The following is a 22,749-nucleotide window of genomic DNA, read 5'->3' as shown; positions in this document are numbered from 1 at the left end:
TTAACTGTACATGTTTTTCTGAGCCAGGAGTCTCCCAGAATTTACAGGTAGCTCCATTCTTACTGTGTGGTTGACTGGGGTTAGAGGCTTGGTATAAATACAATGTGCTTATGCATACATACGTAAGGGGGGAAATTAAAGCAGATCTCTAAGTAATCCAGACAGGTTGCAATCAATTCACATGATTCACTTAATAAATGTTTTTAAAATACTATGTTTCTAATCCAATGTTGCAGGAATACAGGACCCAATTTCTGTACCCAAGAGCTTTCAATAAACTGGGTGCAGAATAAAACCACACAAACGCAAACGTGACAACAAAACAACTTATATTAAAATACAGTGTAGAAGAAGTTCAGAGAAAGGAAAGCTAGCACATGAACAGTCAAACCAATCGAAGTAATCACAGGCTCTCTTTGACCTGATGTGTTCATGGAAAGCTCTAGGCTCCTATTCTCTTTATATATGAGAGAGATCTGACTGAAGTCTTAGTTTTGGAGCATGAATAGTTATGGAGAATAAATTCCACATTTTACTTAGTGGACCACTGGGAAAATTTCAGTTAATAACTGAAACCTAGTGTGGAGTAGGCCAGAATAGCTGGGGAGGTATCCCAAACTTCCTGCAAATCCCAAAGGCAGGCGGTGGGCTATCTCCACTGCTCATCAGGAGTGTGAACAGATATATGATCATGCTGGTAAAAACCAATTGGTTTTCTAAAAGGAAACTCCTGGTAGTCAAATTTATTTTTCTTTGTCATGTGCCATGAATAAAATGATACTCACACCACTGCATAGTTTAAATTATTTCCTGGAGTGCAGTGGGCTTTGGAACTCAGTGATCCCAATTTTAAACTAACTCTTGGGGGGCAAAAGGAGTTGGCACTGCACAGTGAAGTATTTCATCACCTACACTCCCTTACCCCCTGCCCCCCCCCCAAATTCTTTATATTTTAGGTACAAAAATTCCATTACTTTAGCTTGAGATCGAGTTTCCTCATGCCATAGGTTCAGTCAACACACTCCAAATGAAAGAATCCAAACAGACACTTGATAAGCTATCTATCATGTATCAAGTTCATGCCAGTTGATTAGAAGAATATATTCTGAAATGATTGACATTTCTTTGACAATACCAATTTATTACCAGTCAAGCTGCAAGGTATGCTTTTGATATACAGAAGTGAAATAATATGGAAATAAAGCTAACTCTAAGTTAAAACAGGAGTTATGCTACTCCAAATGGATCCCAGATGACTATGAAAACCATATTTGTCTGGATAATAACAATTATATAAGTGATACATGGTTATTACATTGATGACAAACTTCAATGCAGTATACTATGTAAGTGCTCCTACACTATTAAAATAACAATACTGAACGCAATAACTTGAATGGAACTGGAATTTGGAATTATCAATTTAGACAGCAATATATGGCAAAAGTTTGGTCATTAGTATTAAGGACATGACTTATTTCCTATAAGTCAGTGGGCTTACCTCTGGGCTTCAGACCCATACATTAGAGGAAATGTGTTATAATTGGTTCACTTTGGGTTAAATGATTGATATTTTTAACATATGAAACCTGTTATTTTGTAGCTGAAGTTTACCCTGTTTTCCCATAGCTTCACAAACTTTCCATTTTAAATTATAGAACTTCCATGCTAATTATAAACTTTTATCTTTAAAAGTGGTTCTGCCTTTTAATCATTTTCTGTAGTTGAATTTTTTTTTTTCTAAAACCTTATAGAAGATGGCACTGTTCTTAATTTTGACCAAGGAAGATTTTACTTATCTAGCAGAAGCTCAAGGTTTTATTAGTACTCCAAGAAGTTTTGGTCAAAGGCACAACTTAACGCAAGGCCAAATGTTTAAACAAGAATTTATACTTAAAACATACAAATGTTTATCTACGTTAGCAAAGGAAATAAAAGTTCTTATTTTTTCCTTACCTGTGGAATATATTGAGTGCTATTTCTCCCTTTTCAAAATTAGCCACAGCCAGGTTGGCTCAGGTGGTAAAGCTAGAGTCCGCTCCTGGGCAAGCTGGTTAGCACGATTCTCTTCTCTATCGTCATTGTCTGTGCTGTAACCTTGGAACTCTGTGCCCTGGAGGTGGAAGGTGGAGCGGTAAGTGCAAATGCATCTCAAGAGGTCCCTAAACTGCTAAATATATGTGGCCCAGGGATGGTCATTCAGTAGCCTTAACCTCAAGTGATAAAGAAACCCAGGAATGGGAGGGGCCGTGGGAGGTGCCTTAACTCTGGTCATTAAAGTACCAGTAAGTGTAAATAATAATAACAATAAGAACTATGATTTATTTAGTGTTCCTTCAGACCAGGCATGGTGCTATGTACTTCTTTCTCTGCATGATGTAAGTGTTTTCATCTACATTTTACAGAGGCTCAAAGAGTTTATATAGCTTACGCAATAATTAGTGATGGAGCTATGATTCGAAACAGGCATAGCTCATCCCAAAGCCCACGCTTATAATCCAGATGTTTTCAAACCTTGATCTCTACAACATGAGAGTCACCTGAGAAGTTTCTTAAGAGCCTATTTCCTGGCTCCAGGAGTCAAAGAATTTGATTCTGTGAACCCGGGAGCAGCCTGAGAATCTGGTGCCTTTTTTTTTTTTAACATTTCCCCCAAGTGATGCTGACCCTGACCCAGATTTAGAAACCATCGCTCCAACCAGTGCTTCCTAGTCCTGTTCACATCGAGTTGCATAGATAACGATACTATGTGCATGGTTCACAGGGAAGTAGACAAAGCTGCTCCCGGGCAGAAGTGATGGGTCTGGAGCCTCCAGCCAGCCCTGGTCTTACTCAAGCCTGAGGGGTCAACACCCCAGCATACAGGTAAGCCAGTCCCAGAACATTAGTGGGATTGGTATTGCCTCAGTTAGAACTCCCCGATCTGATATCCTAAGCTGGACTGTGAGAGCCCTACATGCTCAGTGTTTTGATACTGTTACATAGAGAAACACTCGTATGAGACACTGAAAGGACCGAACTTCTGAAATGGCTTCACACAGTTTCTGAATCCCCAGCGGGCTCCTGTACTAAGAGGTATCTTACTCATTGGTCACAATACTGGCCAAAAAGCAAATTACCTTTTGGGCAGAACATAAGGCGCTCAGGCTTAGAAGTGGAAGGTTGGAGAGGAGAAGAAGGGAGAGAACTTTTCTTCCTTTGGTCCATGAAGGTGATTTTTCTAATCTTGATAATAGAATTAGCCCATAAGCTAGCAAATACTCAACAGATGTTTGGGTTTCTTTGTTGTGGGGATGACAGAAAAATCAACTTATAACTATAGTGGGAGGGGCATGCAGCATGGAGCCACTTGAAGGCAGCCAAAAGGGCATCACCTCAGAGGACTGGGGCAGGGGAGGCAGGGAAAGCTCCTCCTCCCAGAAGGTGAACTCTGAAGGGTCAGTTGGAGTTTGCCAGTCACCGAAAGGCAGGGGGGATCCCAGCGAGAGGGCCCAGCATGAGCAAAGACACAATACGGTGTCTGCAAAAGCAGGGACCAGATCTTGGTCTCCCCTGAATCAAGCACTGAAGCAGGAACATTATAGAGAGTCCAAAAATATGTGTCGGAATGAAACAAATGACAGAAATTGAAAAGAGGAATTTCAGCTTCCCATGCATTTTAGGTAGTTATGCTTCAAGCTCTCAGCCTACTTTATCTACTTTACTCTAGGTTCTGAAATCTTGGACCCAATGAAACTTGCATGCCCAAACTGTACAAGCTTAAGCACCTTTCAAAGTAGCTAATTTCCATCAGATGAACTTCTTAAAACAGTAAAATGATCCACATATACAATGTCAAGAAATAAAAAAGAATAGTTTCATTGCTATGAATAAAATGGTTTTGAGGTTTATATAAAGAAAAAAGTGTGGTATTTGTTATGGTGCATTGGTTTTGGTTAAATGTTTTGGTAAAAAATAAATATGGCCAATTTTATCAATGCTAAATAATTACAGTTGACATAATAGCCACACTTTTTAGGATGATATTTTTCTATGTAAATACTTTCCTCCTAAACTAAAAATTACTTTAGTCATGCCAATATTACAGATGGTAAAGTAAGTCCAAGAATATCGTGAAACTGTAAATTTGGTTTTAGTTTGATCCCTTTATGAGAATTTCTCAAATTTGGGTTTGAAATATCATTTGCATTTACAAAACTGTTTTATGCTGTTCTTTTGTCACATTATTATAATGTAGATGGTTCTGCCTTGAATGCAAATTATATTTAGGGTCACTCATTATCATTTTAACATATAGCTCTGTGTTTTCAAGTTTCTCTCTCTTTTTATAAAAAAAAATTTATTTATTTATTTTGGCTGTGCCAGCTCTTAGCTGTGGCACACGGGATCTTCGATGCAGCATGAGGGATCTTTTAGTTGCAGCATGCAGGCTTCTTAGTTGTGGCATGCAAACTCCTAGTTGCAGCACACATACGGGATATAGTTCCCAGACCAGAGATCGAACCCGGGCCCCCTACATTGGGAGCGTGGAGTCTTACCCACTGGACAACCAGGGAAGTCCCAAGTCTCTCTTCTTCTATACCACATGCGTACATAACTTTATGAGATTGGTATTTAATGGATAACTATCTCATAATTTTATAAGAGCAAATTATTAACCAATCAACAGCAGAGCAAGAGACAAAAAATGTTTTTATTAATGACATACTGGGCTGACTCAAAAATTTCTCCAGTCATGCATCTGTATTCTTGAAACAGCTTCTATTAAAATATAACAACACTCAAAAGGTACATTCTATGCTATTGCCTTAAAATTTAGGGCAAGCTAGTGAAGGCAACAGAAGAAAATGTGTGAGACCAAGAATGGCAAAAGATGACATTATCTAGATTTTTTTTGATGTAACAAAAATCAGACTAACTTCATTCTTCTAAGGCCTCAATGATACTCTACCAGGCATTAATTTGAAAGCCTCAAGCCACCTTGAGTCACTCAATAGAAACAAAAATCTAAGCAGGGGGCAGAGAAGACTAGTAATTTTTTATAAAAGAAATGCAACTGGAGAAAATAAGATGTGTTTTGTTCCACTAGAAATATGACTCTTCACTTTCCCAATCTAACCAGGGCTTGTTCTTATACTATGAATAATATAGCTGTAACTCATCAGAATTGTCTACATTTTAATTTGAAAAATTGTTCCTATGTTAATCTTTAATAGCCTGTCTTCTGGACCAACAGAAAGAGTTACAAAAGAACTCATTTACGGTGGCGTAATTAAGGCCTATGCGAAGCATATTTAGTAATGTGGTGCCGTTCCCCTTTTCATCCAATGGCCTCGCTGGTATATAGATCCACCATTTGATCAGTGTATCTGGCCCCAGGGGCTTCATGGTCTGCAAGCCACAACCTACTAATAAGCACCCTCCAGCTTGTTTGCTAAACAGATCAGTCCTGGCAGGCACCCAAAAACTCCAGCCCTTGAAACTTGGAGCTTTTTAACTCGCACGGCCTATTGTGTGGCAAGCGAGAGAATAAACTATGTACCTCATAAATGCAGAGCAATTATGGATCAGTTAGTAATACAGCTGGCTCAAAAGATTGCTTACCTAAACCAAATCGAGGCCTAATTTATTTTTGTATTGTCTTTGTTAAAAACCAAACAAACAGCTCTGCAGAACTTGTATACACAGTAAAGAAAATGGCTGTATTTTCACTGTAAACAAGATGGCAACCATTGGCTAAATGAAATCATCCTCAGTAGCTGAAGGTTTTCCTTTAGAACCAAGCCATGGCTTGTTGTAGATTCCTTACGTTGTTAAAGGAAACATGGTAGGTAGAATGCTTTCACTGATAGAAGTTCAATGTGCTCGGGGTAAAGGGGGTTGCACAGTGCCGTTCCTCGTTGTAGATACCAGATAAGATACCATCAACTTCAAGCATAGAGAAGTAAAAATGAAGTAGCCTTCATTTACAAAGAAATGGTAAAGTAGCATGAGTTCGTGTGCATTAATGAGTCAACAATTATGATGTATGCAGATAAACCTCTTTGGAAAAGCCCTGCTATAATCAAATTAATACTTGCCAACTTATAAATCCATATGATACAAAAAAACAAAACAAACAAACTAAAACACATTAGGTTCGTAGAGCTATTAATATTAAAGTACCTGGAAATGGCTAGTGGAGCATCAGCACAGACTTTTTATTCCATAACTAATGTTTTTCCTACTGTTTGAGCATCTACAGTATGCTAAGTACATCAACTAACAAACCTTAGACCCTTGGGAAGGTGTTGTGAGAAGACAGTGATCTTCATTTTAGGAAATCTATAATTTTTAAAATGTCTACACAGATAATAATAGATAATAAAAACACAGTAAGGCTGGTTTGAAAGAGATAGGATCTAGACTTGGTTTCACTATTTATTAACCATGTGACCTTAAGCAAGCAACATACCTTACTGAACCTCAGTCTTCTCATCTGTAAAATGGGGCATAACCTATTCTGCCTATCTTGGAGGGATGTTGAACAGAAGTAAGTTAATGGAGTGGAAGTACTTAATAATGTGCAGACATCTAAAAATGTAAACTCGTTATTGTTGCTAAATAGAAACAAACTTAGAGAACTATCAGGTACATATTTGTGAACCACTGGACAGATTTCTTTGGGACCAACTTTTAATGACACTAATTACCTTGATTTAGAATATTGGAATATTGGTTTGGGATGTGTAGAGAATGTTATATGATCTCATCTTACCTTTTGATTTGCTATTTTTAAAAAAATTCCTGATTTTTGCTACAAGTGTGGATATTTGAGATAAATTGATGACTAGATGCTCCAGTTATTAGCCCCAACTCTTGGGATACCCAATCTGATATGCATAAGTTGGCATTTAGTGGACATTTTAGGACTTTTCCCTGACAGATGGTCAGTATTTGCTCTCCTGCTTCTATTTTAGGTAATGTATTAGTCAGCTACTGCTTCAATAATGCTATGTAACAAACCACTGCAAAAATCCAATGGCTTGAAACAGCAAGCAGTTATTTCCCACTCACAGATCTGTAGGTTGACTGCAACTTGGCCTGGCTAGGGTGGACTTCAGGCTCTGGGATCTGGTCCTTGGATTCCAGGATCTAGGCTGCAGGCTGGGTGTAGGTCTGTTCCACATGACTTTTATCTTCCTTGGATCAGTGACTACCCAGGAAATGTTCTTTTCATATCAAGGGAAGAGGCTTAAAGTATATTTCATTTCAATGGGATGAACTTCAAAATTACAGGGCAAGGGACTTCCCTGGTGGTGCAGTGGTTAAGGAGCCACCTGCCAATGCAGGGGACAACAGTTTGAGCCCTGGTCTGGGAAGATCCCACATGCCATGGAGCAACTAAGCCCGTGCACCACAACTACTGAGCCCATGAGCCACAGCTACTGAGCCCTTGTGCCACAGCTACTGAAGCCCTTGGGCCTAGAGTTCATGCTCCAAAACAAGAGAAGCGACCACAATGAGAAGCCCGTGCACTGCAACAAAGAGCAGCCACCACTCGCCACAACTAGAGAAGGCCTGCGCACAGCAACGAAGACCCAATGCAGCCAAAAATAAATTTATTTAGAAAAAAAATGACAGGGCAAGAGCCCTTGGTGAGTAGTTCTAATACAAGGGAAGCATGACAAATTGGAACAGTCCAATCTACTACACGTGTTTCTATAAGTGAGCTTATATTTTAGTTTTATATATTTTAAACATTACTAACTTTTGATTACACTCTTAAATCACCCATAACTTAACCCATGCGGCTATTAAGCACTTGGAATATGCCTATAGCCCAAACTAAGAGGTGCTAAAGTTGTAAAATACACATCAGATGTTGATGATTTTGCAAAAAAAAGTGTAAAATATCTCATAATAATCTTTGTACACAAAGGTATTTCCAGTGAACTCTTAAACCAGAATCAGAGCCATGACACGGCAACATAAATAAGCAAGAGGAAACACTGGCAAACCCTCTCCTCCCTGAAGAGCTCTTGCTGCCTTTATTGGGACATGGGAATTCTATTCTAAACCAGCCCCCCAAAATAAAAAATATCAGAATGGAAATCCTCAACATACTCAATAGATACTTTCCCAAATGTTTATCTCAATTTTTGGTAAATGGATATTAGCAGATCACCAATAGTATGGATTCTGAAATGATCCTGAATCAGTCCTGATTTCATAGGACTCTTTTTCTCGTGGCCCCTCAGAGGTCAATTGAATCCTACCTCTAGCAGAATACAATTCTTCCTGGAAAGAACTTTTTATTCACAATGTTGCCCAAATTTTGAAAGGTGAGGAACTAAGAAATTCTATAACCGAGGTAATTGTTGCTATGTCAGTTCATATCTCCCAACACGTGCCTCCAAAAAATAATAGTAATAACAGAGAAAACTACATAAAAGCATGCCCTTGGCATGAATAAAAGACAGTGTCTAAACTTCAAATTATCGGAGGTAAAAAGGTAAACCCACATCCCAGCAAGCTACCCTCACGCTCCTGCTGCCCAAGTCTCCATGGGGAGAAGGGCAGTCTGGGGAAGACTGCAGGGAAGAGAGAAGCAGGAAAAGGCCATAGACTGATCTAAAATCACAGGAAGGGAAAGTCCACTCTACATGGAAAATGCCAGGAAAGAGTCTTTGTGGATCAGAGCAAGATGATGGAAGAGACTTAAAGTGTGTACAGGGGCTTCCCTGGTGGCGCAGTGGTTGAGAGTCCGCCTGCCGATGCAGGGGACACAGGTTCGTGCCCCGGTCCGGGAAGATCCCACATGCCGCGGAGCGGCTAGGCCCGTGAGCCATGGCCGCTGAGCCTGCGCGTCCAGAGCCTGTGCTGCACAACGGGAAGGGCCACAACAGTGAGAGGCCTGCGAACCCAAAGGAAAAAAAAAAAAAGTGTGTACAGGACTCTTGGTGGTGTCTTGAGAAGACAACTTTCCAGGCAAAGGAGAGGTGGCTTTAATGAGAATGGAAAAGTGCCTTTAGAAAACTGCACAGTGAGATTATGGATAAACACCCAGGCTGCTGGCTAAGGGCATCCAACTCTCTGCTTGGGATCTCAGCATCTCTCCCAACTCCAGGACATTGCTCCAGCACCTCTCCTCTCTCCTTCCTTTAGCATCAACTTCTTGGTCTCCCAGATCTTTCCTGCCTGCATGCAGACATACAGGTGATTCTCCCATGTAAAAACAACTTACTCCCTCATACCCATTAGAATGGCAAATATAAAAAGAAAGAAAGAAAGAAAGAGAGAGGGAAGGAGGGAGGGAGGGAAGAAAGGAAGGAGGGAGGGAAAGAAAGAAAGAAAGGAAGGAAGGAAGGAAGGAAGGAAGGAAGAAACAAAGAAAGAAAGAAAGAAAGGAAGGAAGGAAAAAGAGAAAAACAGGAAAAAGAGAAAGAAAGAAAAAAAAAGGAAGGAAGGAAGCGTTGGTGAAGACATAGAGAAACTGGAACCCTTTTGCATTGCTAGTGGGAAAGTAAAATGGTGCAGATGCTATGGAATACAGTATGGTGGTTTCTCAGAGAAATTAAATATGGAATTGCCATATTAAAAAAAAGAAAACTGCACAGTGAAACGTAAAGAATGGACTTGAGGACACGGGGAGGGGGAAGGGTAGGCTGGGACAAAGTGAGAGAGTGGCATGGACTTAAATGTACTATCAAATGTAAAATAGATAGCTAGTGGGAAGCAGCCACATAGCACAGGGAGATCAGCTCGGTGCTTTGTGACCACCTAGCGGGGTGGGATAGGGAGGGTGGGAGAAAGACGCAAGATGGAGGGGATATGGGGATATATGTACACGTATAGCTGATTCACTTTGTTATACAGCAGAAACTAACACACCATTGTAAAGCAATTATACTCCCATAAAGATGTTAAGAAAAAAACAAGAAAGAAAACTGCACAGTGAAGGGGGAAAAAGCAAGAGAGGAAAGTTAGGATTCTTTAACATAATATTAAAAAAAAAAATTAAAGAACAACTTCCTCCCCTCAATGCCCTGAACACACACGCAGACACACACACAAATACACAGTTAAAAAAAAAAAAAAAAAAACCCACACTATGCTACACTGACAACAGAGGGAGCTCTTGAACCAGGAATCTTGTAAACCACCCCAATCACCCCCTATCCACAGAAATGCAGAGACGCAGCAATCTTTATTTAAGCAAAAAATACCAAGACAAAGATTAAAACAATTCTGCTGATGAAAATTACTACCTCCTCTCCCACTATTCCCTACCATGTCCTGGCAAGTCAGAGAACTGAGGTTCCATGGAGGCCTTTACTCAGGAGTCAGGACTGTTCTGCTAGGACACCCTGCTCAGATAAATGTTTGCCTGTGAGGTCACAGCCACAGAAACAACAACAAATGCACAGAGGCCAATTAGAAGATCATGAAAGGGAGATAGTGATGGATTGCTCTAAGAAAGGTGGTTAAAGTAATAGGATTCTAGAAATATTTTAAGAGTATACCAGAATTGTTGATGGACTGAATATGTGGTGAGGAGGAGAAAAGTAAAGAATAGATCCTAGAGGGCTTCCCTGATGGTGCAGTGGTTGAGAGTCTGCCTGCCGATGCAGGGGACACAGGTTCATGCCCCGGTCCGGGAAGATCCCACATGCCACGGAGCGGCTGGGCCCGTGAGCCATGGCCGCTGAGCCTGCACGCCCGGAGCCTGTGCTCCACAACGGGAGAGGCCACAGCAGTGGGAGGGCCGCGTACCACAAAAAAAAAAAAAAAAAAGAATAGATCCTAGGACTTTGGTCTAGACAGCTAACAGAATGTAGGTACTATGGACTGAGATAGTACTGGGGGAAGTGAGTGAGAATTAAGAATTTGGTCATGTTAAGTTTCAAGTGACTTCTAAATACACATTTTTGAATTTCATGGGTTTTGATGCTATTATAAACTATACTGTTTTTTAATTGCAATTTCCCATTGTTTAGTTCTGTAATTTAGAATTCTACGTTAGCTTCATACATTGGCCTTGTATCCTACTACCTTGCTAAACTCACTAAATAGTTCTAGTAAGTTTTTTATAGATCCCTTAGGATTTTCTACATAGATAATCATGTATCTGTGAGTAAAAGCAGTTTTATTTTGTTCAGTCTAATAGGTATGCTTTCTATTTCTTTTTTCTTGCCTTATTGCTCTGCCTAGGACCTCCAAAATGATGTTGAATTGGAGTACTATGAGTGTACTTGCCTTGTTCCCTACCTTAAAGGGAGAGCATGCAGTGTAATATTGTAGCTACTGTGTAGATGCCTTCTGTCAGGTTTATCAAGTTCCCTTCTGTGTCAGTTTGGCTCCTCAAAGAAGTAGATGCCAAAGTGGGATTAGATGTGCAAGGGATTTACTGGAGGAAATTCCTGCAAAGGATAAAGGGGGAGGAAGTGAAGTATTCAGGAGAGACTTCATATCTGCTGCAGATCTGACACCTGTGAAAGGAGAGCAGAAAGTCTTGGTGGATAACCAGGTGGTATAAGCCTAACCTTTATACTTGAGGGGTCTGAGCTCATGGTAGTAAAACTCTCTTCAGGCTGGGATTGCTGCACATGTGCATTCACAGTTACAGCCGCGCAAATGAGTACTGGGGGATGGGGGTGCCCAAATGGATCACCTGGGTTCCACATGTTTTCTACCTGTCCCCATTGTATAACAGCTGCCCTAACTCCTCCTGTCGATTAGAGTCAATAGTCCCTGCTGAGAGAGTGATTCCTCTTCTTGTTTGTCATTCCCTGGACACAAAAGTGCCCTGAGGGTAACTGTAAGTCATAGTTCAATGTAATTTTGCTGTGTCCCCTGGTAAGAGTGCACCCTGTTTGAGTATCAGAACACTGCAGAACAAAGAGATGCAGGAATGGGAAACACAAAGTCCCAGTGGGTAAGTGAGGTTGGATGTTCAGAGGTGGGGGTAATTAGATTTGCCTTGGAAGTAGAAGTTCATGCTGGTGAGGTCATGGATAGCCTTCATCTCTGCCACTCTGGTACCCTGTTAATATTCCAAGCATGCCAGTTCAGTGGACACCAATATTGAAAACTGTTAATGTCAACTGGCCAACCCATTTTATCTGCTGATTGAGACTTTTTGTTAATGTATGATATAAAAACCTTCATACTTACTGTCAACTCTCATATGTTCATTCAGATGCCTTCATCCTAGATCTCTTATTTTCCAATTTTTCCCTTCCAGGTCCCTGACAAGATGGCAAGGCCATTGACTACTGTCCTAGGATATTGATATATTCTCACCTTGGGCCATGTCTCTTTCCACAAAATGGATGACCAGGGGCACCACTCACAGATCTGTCCATTGAGAAGGTTTTGTCTTTTTGTCGACCTTCAAGGCGACTCCTGAATGTGTCTAATGCAGTTTCTATCCATTTTTAACTTGTTCCCACATACTAAGCTGATCCATCTGAAAACCAAACTCAGGCTTTTCCCTCCTTCTTCACTTGATGTTATGGGACACCTCCATATGGCTACCGTTGCAAGCTTAAGGAAGGAGAGCTCTGAGCTAGGTGACATGGGGGTCTGGGCTACCTGCTCATGCCCAGCTTATTCATGCCCTCTGGTAATATTTGGGCTTTATCCTACATGAAACATTTCCATCTTAGTACAGGCTACCACTTCAAATAGTCAGAATTGATCACTTGGCACGTTCAATAAAACCCAGATGATAATGAACACATGGTCATCTGATGCCATGATCAAGTGTTTCTAGCACGTTACTAGATCCTAGTAGAGACAAAACACTCGACCATGGAGCAACAGGTTGGAATGTCCTCCTGCCTCCTCGATCTTCTGAAAGAATTTTTATGGTACTGGCAATTCCTTTTGAATGTTTGATAAAATTCGACAGTGAAGCCAACTGGGCCTGGCAATTTCATTCTTGTAAAGTTTTAAATTGTGAATTCAATTTCTTTCATAGAAATAGGACTATTTATATTTTCTACTTTTTCTTAAGTTTTTATAAATTTGTGTCTTTCAAAAAATTTGTCCATTTCATCTAAGTCATTGGATTTATTTGCACAAAGTTGGGCTTAATAGTCCCTTATCATTTTCCTAATGTTTGTCAGGTCTTTAGTGATGCTCGTTCTTTCATTCCCAACGTCAATAATTTGACTTTTTTATTTATGTTTTTTGCTCACTTTGTAAAGTTTTCCTCCCATTTTAAAATATCTTGTAGAGCAGTTCTTCTGGCAACAAATCATCTCAGCTTTTGTTTGACTGAAAGTTTTTATTTCTCCTTCATTTAAAAAAAATTTCCTAATTAAGGATAGAATTAGGTTGACAGTTTCTTTCAACACTTTACCGATACCCTCCCATTGTCTTTTGGCTTAGAGAGCATAAGAAAATAACTCTTAATACAGTAATTTTGATCTTTGTTTCTCTATATACGATGCATCTTTTTCCTCAATGCTTTAAAACTTTTATTTTTAGTTTTTAGAATTTTTGTTATGATGTATCTTGATGTGTTTTTCATTGTGTTTGTCCTGCTTGGGGTTTGTTGAGTATCTTGGATCTGTGGTTTTATAGTTTTTGTCAAATTTTGACAATGTTTGGACATTATTTCTTCAAATATTTTTTCTGTTTCTCTAGTTTCATGTATATTAGACTGTTTAATATTGTCCATAAATCACAGAGATTCTGGGGGATTTTTCAGTCTTTTTTTTGTCTGTTTCATTTTGGATAAGTCTATTGTTTTATCTTCAGGTTCACTACTCTTTTCTTTTCCAATGTCTAATCTGATGTTAATTGCATCCAGAGAATTTTTCATTTGGATATTGTGATTTTCAACACCAGAAGTTCCACATGGTTCTTTTTCAGATCAATTGATTTCTTTCCTCACTATGTGCATTTTTCGATTAGTCATTTTAATATGCATGTCTGCTAATACCATCACTGCTATCATTTCTGGGCCTATTTCTATTGACAGCTATTTATCCTAGTATGGGTCACATTTTCTTGCTTCTTGGAATGTGTAATAATCTTTTATTGGGTGCTGGACATTGTGGATTTTATAATGTTGAGTGTCTGGATTTTATTGTCTTTAAAGAAAAATTAGGTTTTGTTTTAGTAGGCAGTTATGTTACTTATGGGTGAGGTCAATCCTCTCAAGGCTGGTTTTCAGTCTTTGTTGGGTGGGTCTATGTAGCCTTTATTCTAGGACAAAGTTAGCCTCACTATGAAGGCATAATTTTCTGCTGTCTTAATTTCTGACTTCTTGATGTATTCAACCAGGATTCTCCACTCTGGCTGGCAAAAGCTTCAACAGTTCTCAGAAGACTTCTGTGAGTTTGGAAACCGTTCAGTTGCCTGGTTTCCTCTTTGCTCAACCTCATGAAGTTTACTATTATGCAGGAGTGCCTTAGTATTTAGTAAGAACTCAATGGGATCCCTAAGTATATTTCTGGAGCTCTATTTTTGTGTGTGTAGTCCCTCCTCTCTGGAGCTCTGCTTTATGACTTCTAGGTGCCTCCATACCGTGAGCAGTAATCTGTCTCCAAGACTCAGAGAAACCAAAGCTGCCACCCTCTCCTTGGGATCTCCTCCTTGTTCCTCCCACTGAAAGGTGTGGTAATTGTAGTTTGTTTTTTTTCAAACACAGAGACTTTTATTTATTTATTTTTTATACAGCAGGTTCTTATTAGTTGCCTATTTTATACATATTAGTGTATACATGTCAATCCCAATCTCCCAATTCATCCCACCACCACCACCACCCCCGCCACTTTCTCCCCTTGGTGTCCATACGTTTGTTCTCTACATCTGTATCTCTATTTCTGCCCTGCAAACCGGTTCATCTGTACGTAATTGTAGTTTTGACTACAATGGTTTCCCTTCTCTTGAGGATCACAGAATTGTACTTCCTATTGTTCCAAGTCTTAAAACATCTGCATCAAATCTTTTCTCCAGTATTCGTGTTGTTTAAAGTGGAAGGTAAATTCATGTTACTCCATTATGACTGGATACAGCATTTCCTAGGCAGTTGAACATCTGAATCTGACTCTGACACTCACAGAAGTCTAGTCTGAAGCTATAAATCTGGGAGTCATGTAGTACAAGTGTTTCTCCAGACTTGATTACGCTGTGTGGAGATAGTGCTCCTTTCAGCCCCTAAGGCAGCTGGGTGGTAATTGCAGGCTGGGCTCAGCCCCTGGCTGCCACCCCAGTATGAAAAAACATTTAAATATATATTATTTCTACTTGCTCTACTTGAAATTAATATGGAGAATAGAGCAAAGGGTTAAGCTCTGGGCATTCTGAAACTTAGAGATGGGGGTAGGGGTTGGGAGAGGAATATCCATCAAGGAGATTGAGAAGTAGTGCTCATGGAGTAGGAGAAAACCACGAGAACATGCTGCATTGGAAGCGAAGTGAGAAGACCTTTCAAGAGGGCTGGAGTGATCAGATGGTGTTAGAGGTGAAGTAAGATGAAGAATGAGATTTGAACACTGGATTAGGCAAGATTATGAGTGTTGGTAATCTAGCAGGAGCATTTTCAGTGCAATGGAGAGGGAAGCAGACAGCTGTCATGACAAGGAGCAGAGAAGGTACCTTGAGCAAAATAAGGAAAGTAGGACAGAACTTTTTTTTAAAGACAAGTATCCTTTACAGAGAAATTCTATTTATTTCTATAATAAAATGTTCCAGTGTTGTCACAATATCTCTTTTGTATTCTAATTTGTCCCATTCATAGATTTGTTGGGGGTTGTTTTCTTTTTCTTCTTTTTTTTTTTTTTCCGACTGTGCCACGTGGCTTGCAGGATCTACAAGAGACCCCGGGCCCCCTGCAGTGGCAGCGCAGAGTCCTAAGCACTGGGCAGCCAGGGAACTCCCCCATCCATAGATTTGTTAATCACCTTTTCCATATACAGTTGATCCTCATTATTGTGGATTTCATATTTTCAAATTCATCTAATCACTAAAATTTATTTGAAACCCCCAAATCAGTACTCGTGACCCTTTCGAGATCATTTGCAGACATCTGCGGGGTGATTTGACTTTGATTTGCTCCACATGCACATTCCTAGCTGAGGTGAAAAAGGCAGCACTCTGCCTCTGGTTTCAGCTCCGAAATTGTAAACAAGTATCTTTTTGTCATGGTCTATGTAGTGCCAATTTTTTCACATTTTTGTGCTTTTCTTTGGTGATTTCACTGTTTAAGATGTCCCTCAAGTGTAGTGCTGAAGTGCTGTCTAGTGTTCCCAAGAGAAAGAAGGTTGTGATGTACCTTATGGAGAAAGTATGTGTGGTAGATAAGCTTCATTCAGGCATGAGTTATAGTGCTGTTGGCCATGAGTTCAATGTTAATGAACCAACAATGTATATCACATAAAACTTCTTTAAACAGGAATACACATACAACAAGGTTGTGCATTGACCAGTGACAAAAATGTTGTGACCACAGGCTCACAGGACCCTAACCCTGTTTCACCCTAGGAGCAGTGGTTCAGTAGCTGCTATTCAGTCTTTGCAGTGACTTGATGGAACATAACTGTTGCAAATGAATGAGAATTGACTGTATAATGTTTTTCTTTAAAAAAAAAACAAAAACGTAAGGCGTGGTACAAAAAGCACTAGACCAAGAATTCTGGGAACTCGTTTCTAGTTCTCATTCTTCCAATAACCAGTTGTGCATCCTTCAGTGAGCACTCCGGCCTCATTTGGTTTCTTCATCTATAAATGGAGCTGTTTCAATTAGATTATTGCTAAGGCCCCCAGAGCTCTAGCATTCTCTGACCTTGTATCATCACTAAGGGAAATTCCCAGCGATAGTCTCTTCCCAAGAAAGTCTCTTCTGCTTTATTTCACACCACCTCATTTCATAAGGGGGGTGAGGGAGGAAAGGATGATCTTACAATAAGACAAGTAAGCACCATGTTCTAGAGAGTGCCATAGAGATGAAACAAAATGCACTGATTTTTTTAAATCTGGGAAGTTTTCCCAGGAAAAGAGTTGCTTATGACTTTGGAAGTCATATCAAAATAACCCCCACATGTTAACAGTACATGTCACATTAAGAAATAGATATTAATGAGGGATTGTAAAAGAAAACAGCTACAGTAGGTTTAAATAGGGTATAGCCTTCTGATGACAACTTTGAATATAGAGTGCTAAAATGCAGGCATACTGAGTAAGGTGTGGGCACGTTATCAAAAATACAAGCAATACAGAGAGTACGGTCAGGTGGCAACCTGAATTCACACTCAGGGTTTTTAATATCAGAAGGAAGAAAGCCATTTGCAACTCTTTGCTAAAGGATGAAGCTCTGCCGAGTGTTAAGAATACAGGCCCACATGTGTAATGACAGAAGGTGAATATCTTATGGGGGGTGTGAGGGGGCAAGGAGGGGATTGAAAAATGAAATAAATTCTCCATGTAATTTGGCTTTTTTTCCTTATTAGAAAAATATTAATAGTAACTTAAAAATGAGTCGAATTTTTTTTAATCCTTTTAATGTGTTGTTGGATTCTGTCTGCTACTATTTTGTTGAGGATTTTTGCATCTATATTCAACAGTGATATTGGTCTGTAATTTTCTTTTTTTGTAGTATCTTTGTCTGGTTTTGGTATTAGGGTGATGGTGGCCACATAGAATGAGTTTGGGAGTGTTCCTTCCTCTGCAATTTTTTGGAAGAGTTTGAGAAGGGTGGGTGTTAGCTCTTCTCTAAATGTTTGATAGAATTCACCTGTGAAGCCATCTGGTCCTGGACTTTTGTTTGCTGGAAGATTTTTAATCACAGTTTCAATTTCATTACTTGTGATTGGTCTGTTCACATTTTCTATTTCTTCCTGGTTCAGTCATGGAAGGTTATACCTTTCTAAGAATTTGTCCATTTCTTCCAGGTTGTCCACTTTATTGGCATAGAGTTGCTTGTAGTAGCCTCTTAGGATGCTTTGTATTTCTGCAGTGTCTGTTTTAACTTCTCCTTTTTCATTTCTAATTTTATTGATTTGAGTCCTCTCCCTCTTTTTTCTTGATGAGTCTGGTTAATGGTTTATCAATTTTGTTTATCTTCTCAAAGAACCAGCCATTAGTTTTATTCATCTTTGCTATTGTTTTCTTTGTTTCTATTTCATTTATTTCTGCTCTGATCTTTATGATTTCTTTCCTTCTACTAACTTGGGTTTTGTTTGTTCTTCTTTCTCTAGTTCCCTTAGGTGTAAGGTTAGATTGTTTACTTGAGATTTTTCTTGTTTCTTGAGGTAGGCTTGTATTGCTATAAACTTCCCTCTTAGAACTGCTTTTGCTGCATCTCATAGGTTTTGGATTGTTGTGTTTTCATTGTCATTTGTCTCTAGGTATTTTTTGATTTCTTCAGGGATCTCTTGGTTATTTAGTAACGTATGGTTTAGCCTCCATGTGTTTGTGTTTTTTATGTTTTTTTCCCTGTAATTGTTTCTAATCTCATAGCATTGTGGTCAGAAAAATGCTTGATATGATTTCAATTTTCTTAAATTTACTGAGGCTTGATTTGTGACCCAAGATGTGATCTATCCTGGAGAATGTTCCATGTGCGCTTGAGAAGAAAGTGTAATCTGCTGGTTTTGGATGGAATGTCCTATAAATATCAATTAAATCTATCTGGTCTATTGTGTCATTTAAAGCTTGTGTTTCCTTATTAATTTTCTGTTTGGATGATCTGTCCCTCGGTGAAAGTGGGGTGTTAAAGTCCCCCACTATTATTGTGTTACTGTTGATTTCCTCTTTTATAGCTGTTAGCAGTTGCCTTATGTATTGAGGAGCTCTTATGTTGGGTGCACATATATTTATAATTGTTATATCTTCTTCTTGGATTGATCCCTTGATCATTATGTAGTGTCCTTCCTTGTCTCTTGTAACATTCTTTATTTTAAAGTCTATTTTATCTGATATGAGTATTGTTACTCCAGCTTTCTTTTGATTTCCATTTGCATGGAATATCTTTTTCCATCCCCTCACTTTCAGTCTGTATGTGTCCCTAGGTCTGAAGTGGGTCTCTTGTAGACAGTATATATATGGGTCTTGTTTTTGTATCCATTCAGCGAGCCTGTGTCTTTTGGTTAGAGCATTTAATTCATTCACATTTAAGGTAATTATCGATATGTATGTTCCTACTAAAATTTTCTTTTCTTTTTTTTTTTTTTTTGCGGAATGCAGGCCTCTCACTGTTGTGGCCTCTCCCGTTGCGGAGCACAGGCTCCGGGCACACAGACTCAGCAGCCATGGCTCACGGGCCCAGCCACTCTGCAGCACGTGGGATCTTCCTGGACCGGGGCACGAACCCGTGTCCCCTGCATCAGCAGGTGGACTCAACCACTATGCCACCAGGGAAGCCCTACTATTTTCTTAATTGTTGTGGGTTTGTTTTTGTAGGACCTTTTCTTTTCCTGTGTTTCCCACTTAGAGAAGTTCCATTAGCGTTTGTTGTAGAGCTGGCTTGGTGGTGCTGAATTCTCTTAGCTTTTGCTTGTCTGTAAAACTTTTGATTTCTCCATTGAATCTGAATGAGATCCTTGCCGGGTAGAGTAATCTTGGTCATAGGTTCTTCCCTTTCATCACTTTAAATATATCATGTCACTCCCTTCTGCCTTGTAGAGTTTCTGCTGAGAAATCAGCTGTTAACCTTATGGGAGTTCCCTTGTATGTTATTTGTCGTTTTTCCCTTGTTGCTTTCAATAATTTTTCTTTGTCTTTAATTTTTGCCAATTTGATTACTATGTGTCTCAGTGTGTTTCTCCTTGGGTTTATCCTGCCTGGGACTCCCTGTGCTTCCTGGACCTGGGTGGCTATTTCCGTTCCTATGTTAGGGAAGTTTTCGACTATAATCTCTTCAAATCTTTTCTCAGTTCCTTTCTCTCTCTCTTCTCCTTCTGGGACCACTATAATGCGAACGTTGTTGTGTTTAATGTTGTCCCAGAGGTCTCTTAGGCTGTCTTCATTTCTTTTCATTCTTTTCTCTTTATTCTCTTCTGTGGCAGTGAATTCCACCATTCTGTCTTCCAGGTTACTTTACCGTTCTTCTGCCTCAGTTATTCTGCTATTGATTCCTTCTAGTGTATTTTTCATTTCAGTTATTGTTCATCTCTGTTTGTTTGTTCTTTAATTCTTCTAGGTGTTTGTTCTTTAATTCTTCTAGATCTTTGTTAAACACTTCTTGCATCTTCTTGATCTTTGCCTCCATTCTTTTTCCGAGGTCCTGGATCATCTTCACTATCATTCTGAATTCTTTTTCTGGAAGGTTTCCTATCTGCACTTCATTTATTATTTTTTTCTGGGGTTTTATCTTGTTCCTTCATCTGGTACATAGCCCTCTGCCTTTTCATCTTGTCTATCTTTCTGTGAATGTTGTTTTTGCTCCACAGGCTGCAGGATTGTAGTTCTTCTTGCTCTGCTGTCTGCCCTCTGGTCAGAAGCCGAATTTTTAAAATAGTTTTTCCCTGAGTAGTCTTTGGTGCTTCACATGGACTTTGATGCTGGGTGGTTGGAGAGCTACATCCCATCACAGGTCTTTGGTTGTACAGGATTATGTCATTTTGCAGCACTGGAAGGGAGGTTTACCAACTGGTCTGTGTCAATCAGAATCCTAGCAGGAAATCGGTGGCAAAAATCAAATTGGGACAATCCCAGGAGGGTTTTTAAAGGAACCTTTTAAACAATGGCATAGGGAAACCAAAAGGAACAGGGCAGTCCCCTAGGACTAGTAACGGTGGAGCTGTTACCATCCCTGTCTGGAAGGGATGAGAGAAGGGATAGGTTTCCAGATCCTAGGTTTCCAACCTTGGAATTAGAGAGTCGTGATGAGGAGTTCACCTGGAGAGGAGCGGTGACATTTTCAATCATCAGTCAGCCCAAGTCTACAGGAAGGGAACTAAACAAATAACGACCTCAGTCTTACCCACCTCCCATCTCCTGATGGCTTGTCTCTGTTCCTCACTGCACAACCAGAAGCCAATGAGTAAGAGGCCCTGATGGTGTTGCCCAGACAGGAGGATCCAAAAAGATTCCAAACAGAATTAGTAGATTACTTTCAAGGTAGAAGTACTCTGCATACACAATTGGTCCAAAATTTTTTAAATGACCAAGAATGAAAATCTGTATCCAACCAAAGCTAAAAATCATCACCATCGAGTGAAACTTAGGGATGCAAAAATAAAACTGAAATTTTATTCAAAATTACTTAATGTTCAAATTTTGTATTGATCAAATTTTAATAGGACAAGATAAACAATTTTTCAGAACTCTTAGCTACTAACTTGCTCCTGCTGTCACCACACCATTTGGGGTATTAAATCAATTCACTTCAACTGGCACTTTTACTAATATCACTAATCTTTTATATGCAAAAAAGATATAGTTTGGAAGAATATTTTGAGAAGCACGTTTTCTAGAAGAAACTTATGCCTAGAATGTACTGTTATCCTTCATCTTCAAAAACTTAACAAATGGTTAGCAAACTATAGCAATTATTTCAATAACTTTAAAAAAAATTCATAGTTCCTATATTAGATTTCCAGGGTTGCCATAGCAAAGTACCACAGACTAGGTGGCTTAAAACAGCACAAATTTATTCAAGACACTGAATACCAGGCAACAAAGAACAATGACCATTAAGAGATGGAAAACAAAACGGGTGAGCCCTACAATTTATCCAGCTTAGAGCCTAGAGAGAGTTTCCAAGACCTCACATTTCCTAGATCTAAATATACATGTTACCATGTAGATTGTGGAAAAGATTTTAAAAGCCCCCTGGATCTCATTTTCAGTGTCCCTTATTTTAACCTCAAAATTTCCAAATATTTGCTAAATCTCTAAAACAGATCATTTGTAAAAATGCACAGGTAAACATTACTAAGCAGTTTGACCATCATTGTAAGCAACCTTTATGTCAGGAAGATCATCTCTTTGCCAAACACACTCACTATCAATTCCCAAATCTCACTTTTAAAGCAACATTCTTGTGAACTGAGCAGTAAAAATACAAATCCAATAAGCCTATCAACCTTCCCTATCTAAGGGTAAATTGAATTCTCCTTCTTTCCAAATGGACAATTCAAAGTTGATAATGGGAAGAAAGTCCCCAGGTGAAAGAAAGTTTGGCTGAGGAGCACTGGGCCACCCAAGTGGCACAGAAATGCTGGAGGGCCAAGGAGGATGTGACCATCAGAGGACAGGAAGGGCCACAGATACAGAAAGAGCCAGGCTCTGCTTGTACAGGGACAGTAGAACAGAAACACAGATGCCATTGAAGCTATCGTGCCTGCTCTGGGTACCTTCCTTCAACATTTTTTTTTTTTTTTTACCTAAATGAGAAATATATTTTACCTTGTTTGAGTCACCATTATTTTGCGTTGTATCACATGGGAAGCCAAACCTGATCCTATATTATACATGAAAAATTATCTCATTTAATCATCCCAGCAACCCTTCGAGGTGTGTCGTATCATTACCTTTACTTTATAGAGGAGCAAACGGAGACACAAAGAGGTTAAGTTACTTGCCCAGGGTAACATAATTGGTAAGAGGGTTTGCCAACAGGGCAAGGATAAAGGAAAAGAGTAGAAGAGGGCTGGCAACATGGCAATCAGAGTAAGGTCACAGTAAAGGGTCCTTAAACCAGTGGATTAATCCTTGCCCAAAAAGTGTTGTCTCTATATTTCATCCATGGGAATATTAGTCTTTAGAATTACCTGAAGTCTTTAGAAATTTATACCACACATAAAATGGGAT

At 39.4% G+C, this 22,749-nt stretch overlaps 1 long non-coding RNA gene across 1 annotated transcript in view; it reads right to left on the bottom strand.

Annotated features, from left to right (window-relative positions):
• LOC109550566 (uncharacterized) overlaps nt 1-22,749 on the bottom strand; it is a 46,494-nt gene that overhangs the window by 14,030 nt on the left and 9,715 nt on the right. The window contains exon 2 of the long non-coding RNA XR_002177108.2: nt 1,957-2,113. This is a non-coding gene — a long non-coding RNA (uncharacterized lncRNA). The remainder of the gene's footprint in view (nt 1-1,956; nt 2,114-22,749) is intronic.

This window comes from Tursiops truncatus, chromosome 7 (assembly GCF_011762595.2).
Source record: "Tursiops truncatus isolate mTurTru1 chromosome 7, mTurTru1.mat.Y, whole genome shotgun sequence".
NCBI classification, from domain to species: domain Eukaryota; kingdom Metazoa; phylum Chordata; class Mammalia; order Artiodactyla; family Delphinidae; genus Tursiops; species Tursiops truncatus.
This window is presented reverse-complemented; position numbering and strand designations above follow the sequence as displayed.